The sequence below is a fragment of the Mustela erminea genome, chromosome 3 (assembly GCF_009829155.1).
Source record: "Mustela erminea isolate mMusErm1 chromosome 3, mMusErm1.Pri, whole genome shotgun sequence".
Classification (NCBI taxonomy): Eukaryota; Metazoa; Chordata; class Mammalia; order Carnivora; family Mustelidae; genus Mustela; species Mustela erminea.
The window spans coordinates 92,118,352-92,132,942 of NC_045616.1; the positions used below are offsets into that span (position 1 = coordinate 92,118,352).

The following is a 14,591-nucleotide window of genomic DNA, read 5'->3' on the forward strand; positions in this document are numbered from 1 at the left end:
TCTAAGGACTGTTTCCTTTTTATATTGAGGTTCACTAATTATAGGGTAAAGCAGTAATCTATGCTCCTCCCCCATGGCTGAAACATACACACACACGCACACACACACACACGCACGCACACAATTATTTACCAGACAAGATGGGTCATGAGTCCTTAGCTAGGTCAGCAACCCAAGGTAGTGATAGTCTCTATGCTCCCCTCCTCCACCCCCTCCTTTGAAGTACTCACAGGAACATTGCTAGTATGGCAGAAATGCCCCCCAATATCTAAGCACATGACCATCAAAAATAAATACTAGGAATGTCTGGCTGGCTCAGATGGCAGAGCATGAGACTCTTGATTTGGGGGTTGTGAGTTTAAGCCCCCAAGGTGGGCATAGAGCTAAATAAATAAATAAATAAATACATACATACATACATACATACATACATACATACAGATAGATATTGAATTTCCTAGCCTCCTTTCCAGCTATGTAACTAAGTTTTGATTGATGAGATATAAGTTCATTGGTATATCCAACTTCTGAAAAGTATCCTTAAAGGGAAAAGGCATGCCCTCTTCCTTTCTCCCTTCTTCATGGTAGCTAAAAACACCTTTGGTGATGTGATAGCTAGAGTTAGTGCAGCCATCTTGAAATGGGAAAGTGAAGCAACACTTTGAGGATGGCAGATGCAGAAGCCCAACTTCCAAGGTGGCCCCCAGTGATTCTCAACTTCTGGTTTTCATGTGCTTGCTTAGTTTTGTTCCATATTAAATAGGGCTGACATGTGTAACCAATAGCATGTTGCAGAAATGCAGAAATGTGACTTCTGAAACTACATCTTAAAAGACATTGCAGCTTTTGTCGCCTTCTCTCTTTTTTTAATGATTTATTTATTTATTTGAGAGAGAGAAAAAGGATAAGCAGGGGCGGGGTGGGATTGGGCAAAGGGAGAGGGAAAGAGAAACTTCAGCTGACTCTGCGGTCAGTGCTGAATCTGACGCAGGGTTCAATCCCACAATACCTAGATTATGACCTAAACCGAAACCAAGGGTTGGATGCTTACCCCACTGCACCACACAGGCTCCCCTGTCTTACTTCTTTTTCAGTCACTTGTTCTAGGCGTGTAGAAGCTAGCTGTCATGTTGTAAGCACACTCAAGTAACCCTATGGAGGATGGCTGGTAGTGAGAAACTAAAGGCTTATTGTCAACAGCTGGAACCCACTTGCCAGCAGAATGCTGCAGTCACAGTCAAGCCCTTCAAATGGCCAGGGCTCCATCTGACATCCTGACTGCTCTCTCATGAGAGAGCTTAAACCAGAAGCACCCCGCTAAGTCACTCCTGAATTCCGACGCATAGAAAGTGTGGGATAATAAATGTTTATCATTCTTTTAAGCCACTGAGTTTTGAAGTGATTTGTTACGGAACAATAGAGGAGAACAACTAAAGTGAAGGAGCCTTGGCCTCTGAACCTGTGGAGGGCCAGAGCAACCCTTGATCGGTGATCTACCTCAGACTTTTTAAGATTTATTTGTTTGAGAGCATGCATGCAGTGCGGGGGCAAAGGGAGAGAGAGACAAACACAGTCCCTGCTGAGCAGGGAGGCTGCCACCGGGCTCAGTCTCAGGACCCTGAGATCATGACCTGAGCCGAAACCAAATGCTTAACCCACTGAGCCACCCGGGCTCCCCTCAGACTTTTTTTTTTTAAGAGAAATAAACTGTTTTTATTTTCACAATGATTATTTTGAGCATTCTGCTGCTCCTATACCTACTCCCGTTCTTGATACCATTATTTAGAAACTCTTCTAAGAATCTTTGGAGTGTCTTTGGAGACCATCTCAGTCATGCCTGCTGCCAATGGCATGTTAAAGTCTAAATCTGCCTATAGTGATGGGCGGTTAATGTCTATGAATGTCTGTAAAAGGAATTTCATAGAACCCCAGGCCAAGGATCAGGAGATCCTGGCTCTACCCCATCTTCCGGGATCTCACTGAACATTTTGGTGACTGGCACAGAGATACTATCTTCATATGGGTGTTTCTGGGATGTCCATGAGGTTCAAAGGAGATGTAAATAAGCACTAAGGAGAGTGCCAAGCTGCTCTACCAACTGAAGATAGCACCCTGTTGTAGGTCAGGCTGATTCTGGGTGGAGTAAGCTCACCTCAGCATTTACGGGTGTTCCTTTCATGGACCAGCTTTCAGGTGTACATCTCAGGTAGCCTAGTGAGCAAACCCTAAGCAGCGACGAGATGCCCTGCTCAGGTCCAGTCAGCCATGGCACAGGACTGAGGAATGGCAGCCCTGCTAGTCTTTTCTTTTTACTAAAGCACTCCTTCTTGGTGTCCTGGTGGCAAGAAAACAGCCAGCCCTCTGAAGCTTCCTCTCTACCCCATGTCCTGCTTCATCACAGACTATGACATCTAAGTGGACTAACCAGCCAACACAATTCCTGGCCCCCAGCATCACAATTCCTGGACTTGCTTATTGTTCCTCACCTTTTCCCACTGGGCTCTTGCCGCACAGTGGGATAGATTCTCTCTGAAATCTTAGCCTCCTGAATTCTACTAGAAGCCTTGACCACCTACTTGTTAGATTTTTCCAGTCCATTCTCCACTCCTGCTCTTGGACAAAAACCTTCTATATTGTTTCCCCAGCCTGGCCCCATTAGAACCATCTGAACAACCAGAAATCTTCTTAAGCCCTGTATTAATTAGGGTAATGCTAGACACTATAACAAACAAATCCCAATTGTACTGGCTCAGACGATATAGTTGATTTCTTGCTCATATTGAACCAAAACAGGTGTTCCTGTTCAGTTGATATTTTTCCTCTAAGTGGCAAGTCAGGGAGAAGGAACCTCCCACCTTGTGGCTCTTGCCACCTCTAACATGTGGTTTCTAAGAGGATCTCAATCTGGAGGCAGGAGAGAGGAAAGTTGGAGAAGGGTATGTCTGCTGCTTAACTATCCTGGGCTGGAAATGACACATGTCTTTCCTGATCAACATTCTATTGGCAAGAACAAGTCAAAAGACTCCTCTCAGATGCAACAGATGTGAGAAAAGGGGTGAATGTTGGGAAATGTAGTCTCTGCTGGGAAACCCCTTCCTACCCTCAATTCTATTTTATAGAAGGGCAGAGGATGACAGTTTTTTGGTGAACAATTAGCTATCTCTGCTCCATGCCTCTTATTTCCTTCTGCCACAACCTCCTAGCAAGACCACAGCCCAGGCACTACAGGCCAGCCTGCCTTCCTGGCTTCTGGGTCCTGTAGAAATCCCGAGCTGGACAGATCTGTGTCTGTTGGGCCTGGGTCAGATTCTCTCCTATTTCCCATAAGGATGCTTCCAAATACCCTTTCTTCACCCTTATTCCCTCATTCCACTCGCCTCAGTAGGAGAGCATTTGGCACCAAAGGGTGCCCTCTCCACATCTCCTGCTTTCTCCTTCCCACAACACTCTTATAAACCTGTCTGTGCCCGTAGTCACTCCAGCTTCACAGCCCAAAATCCTCCCCAGTTTTCAGACCCATGTATTCACCTTCCCTCTGGATGCACATAGGTCTTTCACACTCACGTGTCTCCAACAGTCATCATTGCCCAGCCCCTCCCCTCCCCTCCCACCAGCTTCTCCTCCTGTGCTTTATTTCTCCCAGGATGGCACCACCCTCCCCACACAATCTCCCTTGCTAAAAACCTGAAGGTCCTCATCTTGTTTCTCAGGTTAAATCCTGGCCCAAACACTTTTTGAATCCGTTCCCTGTGCTCCTTTCCTCAGATCATTGCTCCTTGTTTAGATGCCTATAACCATCTCCTGATGGGTTCTTATGCCTCTAGTCTGTTTCCCTCCAACCTGGGCTCCATGGAAGCCACAGTGACCGTTCTACAGTACACATCTGACCATGACACTCACTTTCTTAAGCATGGAATTCCCTCTGAGGCACCCAAGTCCCCATATGACCCACAGCCCCACTGCCCACTTCACCCAGTCCCTCACCTCCCTCAACACTCCGGCAATGCCCGACTTTACTCTGGAAGGACAGGAGCTAGTTCTGCATCTTACTACCTCAGTGCCTGGGATAATGCTCAGTACGTGCTCATGAATGAAGATTGTGGGAAGGTATCTGTTGAAGGTATGGAAAACTTTCATTTAGATAAGCTTGATTTACCCTGAATGGACATTTTCTCCTCGCAAGAGCCAAACTGTGCCTGTGTGTGCCTGTGTGCGTGCGTGTGTGCATGTGTGTGTGTGTGTGTGTGTGTGTGTGTGTGTGCATTTATCTGTGAAATCTGATCCTTTGCCCGAGAGCCTCACCATCAATTAATCATGACTGGCCATTTGCGTAAAACCTCTTCTCCTAAAGCACTTTGCACAGAGAGGGCGGGCTCTCCCATCCTGCTGGGGCTGTAGGCTCAGTTCCTGCCACATGACTGGCTTTGGCAGTACATTCATCCCTAAGTGTCTCACTGGAAACCCACAGCAGCCTTGGGAGGAAAGCCAAAAAGGAGCACGGTCTCCCATTTTTAAGATTTTAAAAAAAAAAAAAAAAACATGTTCATGGGGTGCTTGGCTGGCTCAGTCAGACTGACTCTTGATCTCGAGGTCATGAGTTGGAACCCCACATTGGGTGTAGAGATTACTAAATAAATAAATAAATACACATTTAAAAAAGAGAGAGAGAGGGGGAAAGGAAACTTGTTCTTAGGAGGTAAGGTGATGGTCCAAGGGTGCAAAGCGAGTCGGGTTTTTGTTCTTTTCCTCTGTATCATGGACCATTCTTCCCCCTAAACTTTGGGGCTGCTGTAATGCACTATGGGGCCAACACAGACCACAAGCTCTGTAGGAAATTGCCTCAGACAGGGAGGATTGAGACCCTATCTTCCTCCCCACCCCACCAGTCATAACACACCTTGCATGTCAGCTATTCTCTAACGTAGGGAATTACTGGAACAGACACACACCCAAGCTGACTCGAACATAAAGGAGGACTCTCACAGAATCCAAATGCACAAAGTTATCCTAGGAACTAGATGGTCAGAATGAGACAAGCACTTTGTCTTTCTTGCTGGACCACAGATCTTTTCTCTTTGCATTTCTAATCTGATCCTTTTTCATAAAGCCTTAACCATTTTTTAACAAGGCCCGATGTGACTGCCAGCCCTGAGGTGGTCTGGCTTACAACTCCAGGGCCCACAACCACAAAATTAGAGTCAGAGCCTTGGGAGTACTTGGCTGGCTCAACTCAGGCAAGGGCTGGTTCTCTCAATTTGGGTTTCCAGTCCTGGCTCATCACCTGGAACATGGGCAAAGGGGTTGGGTGAGCTGGTAGTGGGTAGCAGAGGTAGTGGGTAGAAATCCTAAGAGGGATGTAGGGAAGGAGCCAATTACAAGTGGAGGGAACAACTGTGAAAGAAGTTAAAATGAGTGGGCATCTTGAGTAACCAACCCACCTAGATGCTTCTCAACTCTAAAGATGGAAGTTAAGTTGCAGAAGCTTGATAGGAATACAAGTGTTTCCTCTTCACAGAAATACAGACTGCCTGGTGGAGTACAACTGACTATTTATTGCCTTGTGGGACTGACCAGTTTCTAACATCACTTTAGCATTCCTTATTGGACTATCTATGGTGATAAGTTGAGTTCTCTTTTGAATTGGTTGTAATATTTTAGTGCTTCTCTCATTAACTGATGAATTTAAATAAATCTTCGATGCATACTAATTTTATATCTGAGGAGAGGCATGATTGCATCCTCTTTTAAAATGTATCATGGGCACTTGGGTAGTTTAGTCGGTTAGGCATCTGCCTTTGGGTTGGGTCATGATTTGGAGTCCTGGGATCCAGCTCTGTGTTGGGCTCCCTGCTCAGCGGGGAGTCTGCTTCTCCCACTCTCTCCCTCTGCCCCCCCCAACTCATGCACATGCTCTCGCTCTCTCTCGCAAATAAACAAATAAAATCTAAAAAAAAATTAAAATGTATTGTGAAGGGGTGCGTGGCTGGCTCAGTGGGTAGAGCACGTGGCTTTTGATCTTAAGGTTCTGAGTTTCAGCCCCACGTTAATAGAATTTTAGTGGAAGTTGTCCAGGGAAAGGTGTAAGTGTCACTTATTTTCTTTTTCTGTACTTTCTATTTTTTTAAAGATTATTTATTTATTTGAGAGAGAGAGAGAGAGAGAGATTGAGCACAAGCAGGGGGAGGGGCAGAGGGAGAGGAAGAAGCAGGCTCCCTGCTGAGCAGAAAGCTTCGGACCCTGAGACCATGACCTGAGCCAAAGTCAGAGGCCTAACTGATGAAGCCACCTGGGCGCTCCTCTGTACTTTTCTTTATATAAAAAATAGCATCCACTGTATAATTATTTGTGAAGCTGTACATATGGTTGTTTGGATTTTTCTGACAATGAGAAAACTTTTACAAACCTAATATGTGTCAAATTTTAAAGCAAAAAGCCGGCTAAGTAGGGCAAAACTACATCTCAGCATATTGCTACAAGCCAGCCATGGGTAGGCAGAGGTGGTTATGACATGCTGCCTGCCCTCAGGGAAGGGGATGAAAATCAAGCTCCACCCATAGGCTGAAGGACTCCAGACAATATCCACAGCCACCTTGTGTGAGGAGGTGCCCAGGTGAGGGGACTTCCTCATTGTTCCACACCTGACAAATCTCCTTCCTCCTGCCCTTTGGCAGCCCAACTTAGGGAACACTGCTGGAAGCTCATGCCAGAATGGGATTTCTTCCTTCTGCCTTTCCTCCCCTAACAACCTGAGAGGCATCCTGCCCTCCCTAGCTTGCAGCTGAAATGGAAAGTCACTGCCAAACCTCTGCTTGCACAACAATGCACTTCTGAGAAGGGAACACAAAATTTCTGTCAACTGAATCCTGTTTTCCTTGTGAATTACATGATGGTCCAGATACGCTCTGGCTTCCATTGCAGTGGGCGGCTCCCCCACTGTCAATGGTCCCCACGCTTCTTATTTTTCTGTCTTCATTAAATCAACCTATAAACTGGCTTTGATTTAAGTACCCCCTCCTGTAAAAGTACAAGCTTCCTTCTAGGAATTCTACTATCAATCAAACTTGGACATCTGTCTCTGCTGTTTTCTTTTCTTTTTTTTTTTTTTTTTAAGATTTTATTTATTTACTTGACAGAGATCACAAGTAGGCAGAGAGAGAGAGGAGGAAGCAGCCTCCCTGCTGAGCAGAGAGCCCGATGTGGAGCTCGATGTGGAGCTCTATCCCAGGACCCTGGAATCATGACCCGAGCCAAAGGCAGAGGCTTTAACCCACTGAGCCACCCAGGCGCCCCAAGTCTCTGCTGTTTTCTAAGTGTGTATGTACAGTAGGGCAGACAATACCCACAGGCAGTGGGACCATCTCTCAGCCCAGGAGGCTCCCCTGACCTCTGGCATAAGTGTCCTTAATCCCTTGCATTTATCACAACTGCACACAAGTGCTTCCTTAATAAACTCTGGCCTAGAAGGACCAAGGACAAAGGAAAGCATGGGCCTCCCCTTGTTTGCTGCACATTCAACTGGATTGACAAGGGCTGGCCTTTCTCACACTTACCCACCAAGCATGAAGTCGCAAACATTCCTGAATCTAGGGGCTAATGTCCAGGTGCTCCAGAAGACTTCCAAGGAGCATACCACTGTGATAGAGAGGGAGAGTCTTACTGTTATTGTCACTGCTTGGAGATGTTCATGCTTAGACTCCCAACGCCATCTGACTACATCACTTTCTCCCTTAAGTCCTTTCATGGCTCCCTATTGCTTACATGATCAAGTCCAAGCTCCACGGCCTGACTTTCAAGGCCCTTGCTTCCCAGTCTGTCCCCACGTATATCTCTGGCACCATCTCCCTACACCTAGAACCACACTGTCTAATCCCTCATTCACCCCAGGCACACTAGAGTCCAACTTGCATATGAGTCTCAAGGTGGTTTCCAAGATCTCCTAGCTGCTCAAAATGCCTCATTTGAATGGCAGTCTCTCTTACTAATTGGTGTCACCAGAATCACATTACTATAGCTGCAGACGGAAATGCCAGTGCCAGTTCTAACGCAGGGCCTTACTCTGGTGTTCCCACCATCTCCACGGCTGCACCTGGGTGAACATCACACAAACCACTTTCCAGAACAGCCCTCTCCACAGGAGCAGCTGCAGATTCCTCCCACCTCCTAAAAGCTCACTGCTGTGGAGCAGAGGCAGTTGTATTAGGACACATCACAGCATCTCGCTGCCAAAGTGACAGCTACAATTATGTTTTGGCCGACAGCTGGAGATGAGAGAATGTATAAACAGCCAAAGCCACATGAGCCTTCATGAATCAGCAGTTTGTAATGCGTGTCCAGCTGGTAGGTGGGGTGGGTAACCTGCTGGCTACAGACCTCAGGTTAGTGCCTAGAACCCTCAGGTGAGGTCTTCCCCCTGGACAGTGATAGTTAATGCCCCCAGGGAATACCCCAGGACCCAGAAGGGCAGGAGTAGGGCAGTCAGGCCCAGGCACGGTCCAACCCCAGGGGACAAGCATCTCATTCCCAGGCAAGGGTGGAGGGCAGGCAACAAAGGGCCAGACTTTACCCAGGGGTGAACTCCATCTCGCTGAGCAGCCTGATGAGGGGTGTATTCATAATGGGTAGAGGGTCCCTGCTGAGACCACCTCCATAAGGAGCCTCAGTGCCATAGGAGTGGTGTCGGCATAGGGGCCAAGACACCAGAGCAAAAGCCAGCATGGGGGCAGCAGCAGTTTCTACCTGTGGAGCCCTTCTACGTGCCAGGCACTGTGATGACCCCTTTATGTACATTTCTTCTTTTCAGCTTCCTCACCATCCAGTGAGGTAAGTCCTGTTATCCCCATCTTCCCAGTGAGGAAACTGAGTCTCAGAGAAATTTCATGCAGATTGAGTAACCAACAATTACAGAGATGGAATTTCAGCTCGAACAATCTGTCTCCAGAGCTTGGCAGGTTTATTATGCCTCATTGTCCTGGTTGGGTCTTTTTTTTTTTTTTTTTAAAGATTTTATTTATTTGACAGACAGAGATCACAAGTAGGCAGAGAGGAAAGCAGAGAGAGAGAGGGAAGCAGGCTTCCTGCTGAGCAGAGAGCCCAATGTGGGGCTTGATCCTAGGACCCTGAGATCATGACCTGAGCCGAATTCAGGCTTAACCCACTGAGCCAACTCAGGCACCCCTGGTTAGGTCCTTTCAACCCAGTCATGGTTGCAGGAAGCTAAGAGACTCCCAGCACATTCCTTGCATAGGGTGAGTTGAGTTGGGGCCTCCAAGCAGACTTTGGCCTGAAAGCCAAGACGTTACCAAAGGAAAATAAACAACAGGTATTTGAGGTGACAGGTGCTGGGTTATGGAATTGGGGAGACAAGGTAAAAAGCTACTAGGATTTCCTCATTGCACATTTTTGCATGTGCAGTAGAATAAGCACCATCAGGGAGCTGCTCCATGACCAGTGTTGCCCCTGGAGACAGAGGGCAGGAGCAGGAACTGTTCTTTCTCTCTGATCTGCATGCTTTCTGGGGCCCAGCCCCACAGGTAGGCTCCAGACCCCGGGGCTTGGCTCTTACTTAGCCTGACCTGGGTTCCAGCCAAGGCCTCTGGGAAGGGCGGACTCAGGCTCTTGGTGTCCTCTGAGAAGTGCTGCTGCCCTTCTCAGGACCCTGGTTGGAGTGGAACCTGACTATCCTCACTTTCTGTCCAAACGCATGCAGTCAGGGAGGCCACAGACTGGCAACTGTGTTCAACAAGCTTCCAAAGAGGGTGTCTGAAAGGTGGGTGGGGCTGGGGCACAGGAATGTTTGTATTTCAAGTGGCTGCTGCCCATGAATCACCAATTGCATTCTGTTCTCTCAGCTCTGCGAAGGCATCATTTCCAGCAGCCTCATGCCGAGCTGGCCGCCAGAGCCTCTTAGTGTGGCTATAAATAGCAGATCATCAACTCACCTCTTCTGAGCTCAGCACAGTCTCTTCAGTTCACTGTGTCTTTCTGCTGCCTGCGTGTCAACGTCACTCAGATTTCCCAGGTGAGGCCTGGCTGAGAGTCCCAGGGCATGCTTTGGGGGGCTGCACGGTTTAGGTGCCCAGAGCTGTTCAGGGTGCCAGGGAGGGCAATGGCAGACTTTTGAAGAGCTTGACATTTCAGGTGTCATAATTACTATCTCCCGTCTCCAAGCTCCTCTCCAGTTAAATGCAGCACCAAGGGACTGTCATTTCTTGAGGAGTCCTAGAAATAAAAGGCAAGGGACTCACCAAAAACACACCGAAAGAATACCACCTGGAGAGGGTAGCACCAAATGAAAGCTTTCATGCCTTCCTACGGACTTGTCCCCTAACACTGAGTGAAATAATTTATAGTTCTCCAGCGGCAGGAGTGAGAGACAATGAATGAAAGACTTTACGACTCCCTGGCTTGAGAAGTGAGCTCACGTATTTTAGGATTACTCCCAGCTTCTGTTCACAGAGTGCTCCCTGTGTGCCAGCCTCGGTGCCCACTTGCACAGGCAGCATACCAAGTTAGCCAATGGACAGACTGCTAGCATCAATGGCTTCCTGTAGGAGAGGCTGTGGCTCTCACAGTCACACCAACAGGGCTGCTGGCTTCCAGAATCCAATCTCTGAATGGCTGCACTTTCTGACACCTGCAGAAGAGGACCGTTGGGGTGCCCACATACTCGGGTGAGCGGTGGGTTGTGGACAGTAGTCTCCTTTTTCCAATTTCACGCATTCCATGACCGTAAGTAGGAGCCCAGATGCTCAAGACCCAGGCTCTACTGGCACTTGAATGTCCACTGGCACCGTCTTCTTCCAAATCTGATCTTCTCCTAGCTGTAGGGGAGGTACCAGTCTCCACTTGGCTTTCCAAGCCCAGTTTGATGGTCTTCCTCAACCCTTCCTCCCTGAAATAGGCAGGGGTCAGGTGGGACTCTCCACCCACCCCACCCCCTGCCCCGGGGGCAGCCTCCCTTTAATCTGTTTCCTCCTCTGCCTCCCCACTTTTAAGCCTAGTCCCCTTTATTGGTTTGTCACAATAGTTCAACGCTATGCCCAGGGAATGTTTAAGAACACAGATTCTTCATTCCCTCCCTCCCTTGGTTCAGACCCCCTGAAACCAAATCTCTCAGGGTACAGGTCAGAATCTGGATTTTTAAAAAAAATTAACATATAGTGTATTATTAGCCCTAGGGGTATAGGTCTGTGAATCGTAGCATCTGGATTTTTTAAAAAGCTCTCCCAGTGATCTCTGCAGCCAGGGTTAGGAACTACTTTGTCTAACTGGCCACCTAGACTCCAGGCTCTCTCTGTTCTGAACCCTCCCAATCACAGCTCTCAGTTTAATTTTCCTAAACCATAGTTTATCTTGTGTCACTCTCCTGCTAAAGACCCTCAAGTAGCTCACCCTGCCTGCAGGAAAGCAAAGTCCTTAGTGTGGTGTTCAGGGCCCTCTGCATCGTGATCCATTCATTCTCCTGTTCACCCCATCCTCCAGCTACAGAGCTACCTCTCCCTGCAACGGCCTCCTGGCCCTGCTCTCTCTCCTTTGCTTATCTGGACTTTAAGTGTCAGTTGGCCCTGGCAGAACACACTGAAACAACAGAGATCCCTCCTTAAGACTTTGAGCCCTCCAATAAAAGGAAGGAGGAATTATTGCTCAAATGTCCCTCTTAATTCAAGAGCCACGTGTGCAGCTTTAACCGAAGAGAGTTTTGTGGGGCCTGCAGATGAAAGGAGATCCGCCAGCAGAGACGACACGATCGCAGTAATGTGTAAACACAGGAGAGCAGGAGTGGTCCGGCTCGTGATTAATTCCAAGGAGATGGTATTTCAGCATTCTCCTTGCTTTTACTCAAGCCAGGGAGACAGAGCAGGTCTGGTAAGCACTGGGGCCAGGGCCAAGTGTCAAAATGCCGCTCATGTTTTTTTGTCTCCCAGTCCTGGGACAAAAGCAGAGGACCACATTTGGATCTTGTCCAAAAGGTCAAGAGTGTTTTACTAATATGATTAAACAGTGTGCGTGTTTGGACTTTGAAACCCTCTTCCCATAAAGAAACACCAACCCCCAAATAAAATATAAAGTGACTGTGTTGACTGACAGCAGGTGTTATTTCAGAACGGGGGCTGTAAATTGTTCCCCTCAAGGGCTTCAGAGTGAAAATGAACCTGAAAGAACTTCTGGGTAAATGTGGCAGAAGAGTCTCTCATGAATCTCCATCTGCTCTCTTCCAAAACTTTACTAAAAACAACTATACAGGAGTAGAAAGAGTTACAGATCCACAAGGTCTATGGAAACAGGAGAGGAGATGGCAGCAGACAAAGGATGGAACACATTTTTGGAAGGTGGGAAGCAGAGGAAGGAGTGGTGAGTCACACGGCAGCATGGGGGAGGCTGAAGGCCTGATTCCTACACAGGTGCTCTGGGGGACAGCCAGGGTGGAACTGCCGGTGGGAGGGCTGGTGGAGGCCGTGAGAGCACAGTCCCCGGGGCAGTGGGTTCCCACACCTTACCCACTCCTGTAGGTCACCTGAGGTGCTCACTGGGGAGGATGGGCATAAAGCACAGAAAATATGGAGAACAGACAGAGATCTAGATGCTGAAAGGTAAAATCCCAGCCCCTTTTCCTTACCCAGCTTTCAGAAAACCTTCAGGCACAACCCTTTCCTCCCAGGATGGTGACTACAGGACACTTTTCTGTAGAAGCTGAGTAAACTCAAGGGAAAGACCTACAGATACAGACATGATATGGAGACAGACCCTCAATGGAAGACCCAGCTCATGACCAACTCCCCTCTACGGGGAAGTCCACTGTTTGACAAGCTCCACCCAAGCATGCTGACCAGCGAATCATTGCTTCAAAGCATAATTCTTTGATATTATCAGAGAGCCAAGATCCCATTTAAGGAAAGCATCAGATGTGAGAAATGGGGAGGGGAAGGAGAAGAAGAATGTCTAAGTTCAGGGAGAGGAAAGCTTTAAAAATGCTATAAAAATCCCCAGGGAGAGAAAATAAGGTTTCTATTTCAAGATTCATTACCCACAAAATGTCAGAACACCAGAGATACAGAAAAGACCCTAAAAGGACCCAGACAGAAAAAACAGGTCAATTGAGAGTATCAGGGATCAGAATGGCACCAGACTTCTCAAAAGCAACACTGGAACCTGGGAGATAATGGAGTGAGGCCTTTAGAACTCTAAGTGAGAATTTTTTATAGCTTAGAAATATAAACCCAAACCATTAATTAGGAGAAACAGTAGAATAAGAAATGTTTTCAGACAAAAGAGATCACAAATAATGGGCCTCTCATGCTCCCTTTCTCAGGAAGTTCTCCACCCAAACAAAAGAATAATTCAAGGATGAGGGGTGCCTGGGTGGTCAGTCAGTTGAGCATGACTCCTGATTTGGGCTCAGATCATGATGTCAGGGTCACGGGGTCAAGCCCCACATCAGGATCTGTGCTCCATAGGAAGTCTGTTTATCTTTCTCCCTCTGCTCCTCTCCCCTCTCTCTCTAAAATTAAAACAACAACAACAACAACAACAAACACTCCAAAGATGAGGATGACATGCCCAGGAGAGCAAAAGGGTACCCGAGGTGATGCTGAAGGAGAGCCCTAATGACAATGAGGTGGAAAGCCCAGGGGCAAGAGCTCTGCTCTGAGCCAGAGGATAGAGAACTTCAGGTGAGAGATGGTCAGATTACTTGACAGGTATGCCCAGGTAGAAAATTATGTTGAAGGGCTATTAGACAGTTGTAAGAATTAGTAATAAGTTCTTTAAAAAACTGAGTAAATAAAAAACATGAGGCAATTACTACCTACAAAAAAAAAAAAAAAAGCCTATGACAGATAAACTATAAAAGAAAATAAACACAACACCACAAAAATGTACATAGCCAAAGTAATGTAAACACAGATTATTGATTTAGCCAAAGATGGTAATAAACAGTGTTGGAAAGCTGGAGGAAAGAGAAGGAGGATGCAGGTGCCAATGGATTAAAGCAAATCCTCATCTCCCACAATTGCAAGAAAACAGATAATCTTTAAAATTGACGAATCAACAAAACAGCACTATAAGCGTATTATCTAGAGAAATGGGAGAGGAAGTTAAAACTGGGAAACAGCTGAAAGAGTTTATTTAACTGGGTACCTTTGGGTTATCAGACTGGGGTTGGGGTTACATGGGACAAGGGATTGCTATTTTTCACCCTATGCCTTTGAGTACTGTTTGAATTTTTGTGTGTATACGTTATTGTCATAAAAATAGAAAAATTTTTTTGAAGAAAAATAAAAAGAAAATATAAATTGACAAAAACGTGTTAGGTATTCATTAATTACATTCATGATTTCTTTCTGTCTGGTCATTCTGTTCGTCTGTGCCCTCATTAATTTTTTTTCTTTCAAAGTCTTAAATATGGACTGAAAAATATGGTGAGGTTGCCAGAGAAAACACATTTGGGATATACTTATACTAAAAAATAATTTGTTGTTTATCTGAAATGCAAATTTAACCAGGTGTCTAGCACTTTCATTTTGTTAAATTGGGTGCTCTAAAATGTGGGCTCTCCTTTTGCTTATTCCACAGGCTAGGCCTCTGGCTAAATT

General features: G+C 46.7%; 1 long non-coding RNA gene across 1 annotated transcript; it reads left to right on the forward strand.

Moving 5' to 3' along the window:
* Positions 1 to 9,849: 9,849 nt before the first annotated feature.
* LOC116586567 lies at positions 9,850 to 14,234 on the forward strand. The gene is made up of 3 exons (XR_004284069.1): positions 9,850 to 10,018; positions 12,244 to 12,351; positions 12,628 to 14,234. It is a non-coding gene; the product is annotated as an uncharacterized LOC116586567 (long non-coding RNA).
* The last annotated feature ends 357 nt before the right edge of the window (positions 14,235 to 14,591 follow it).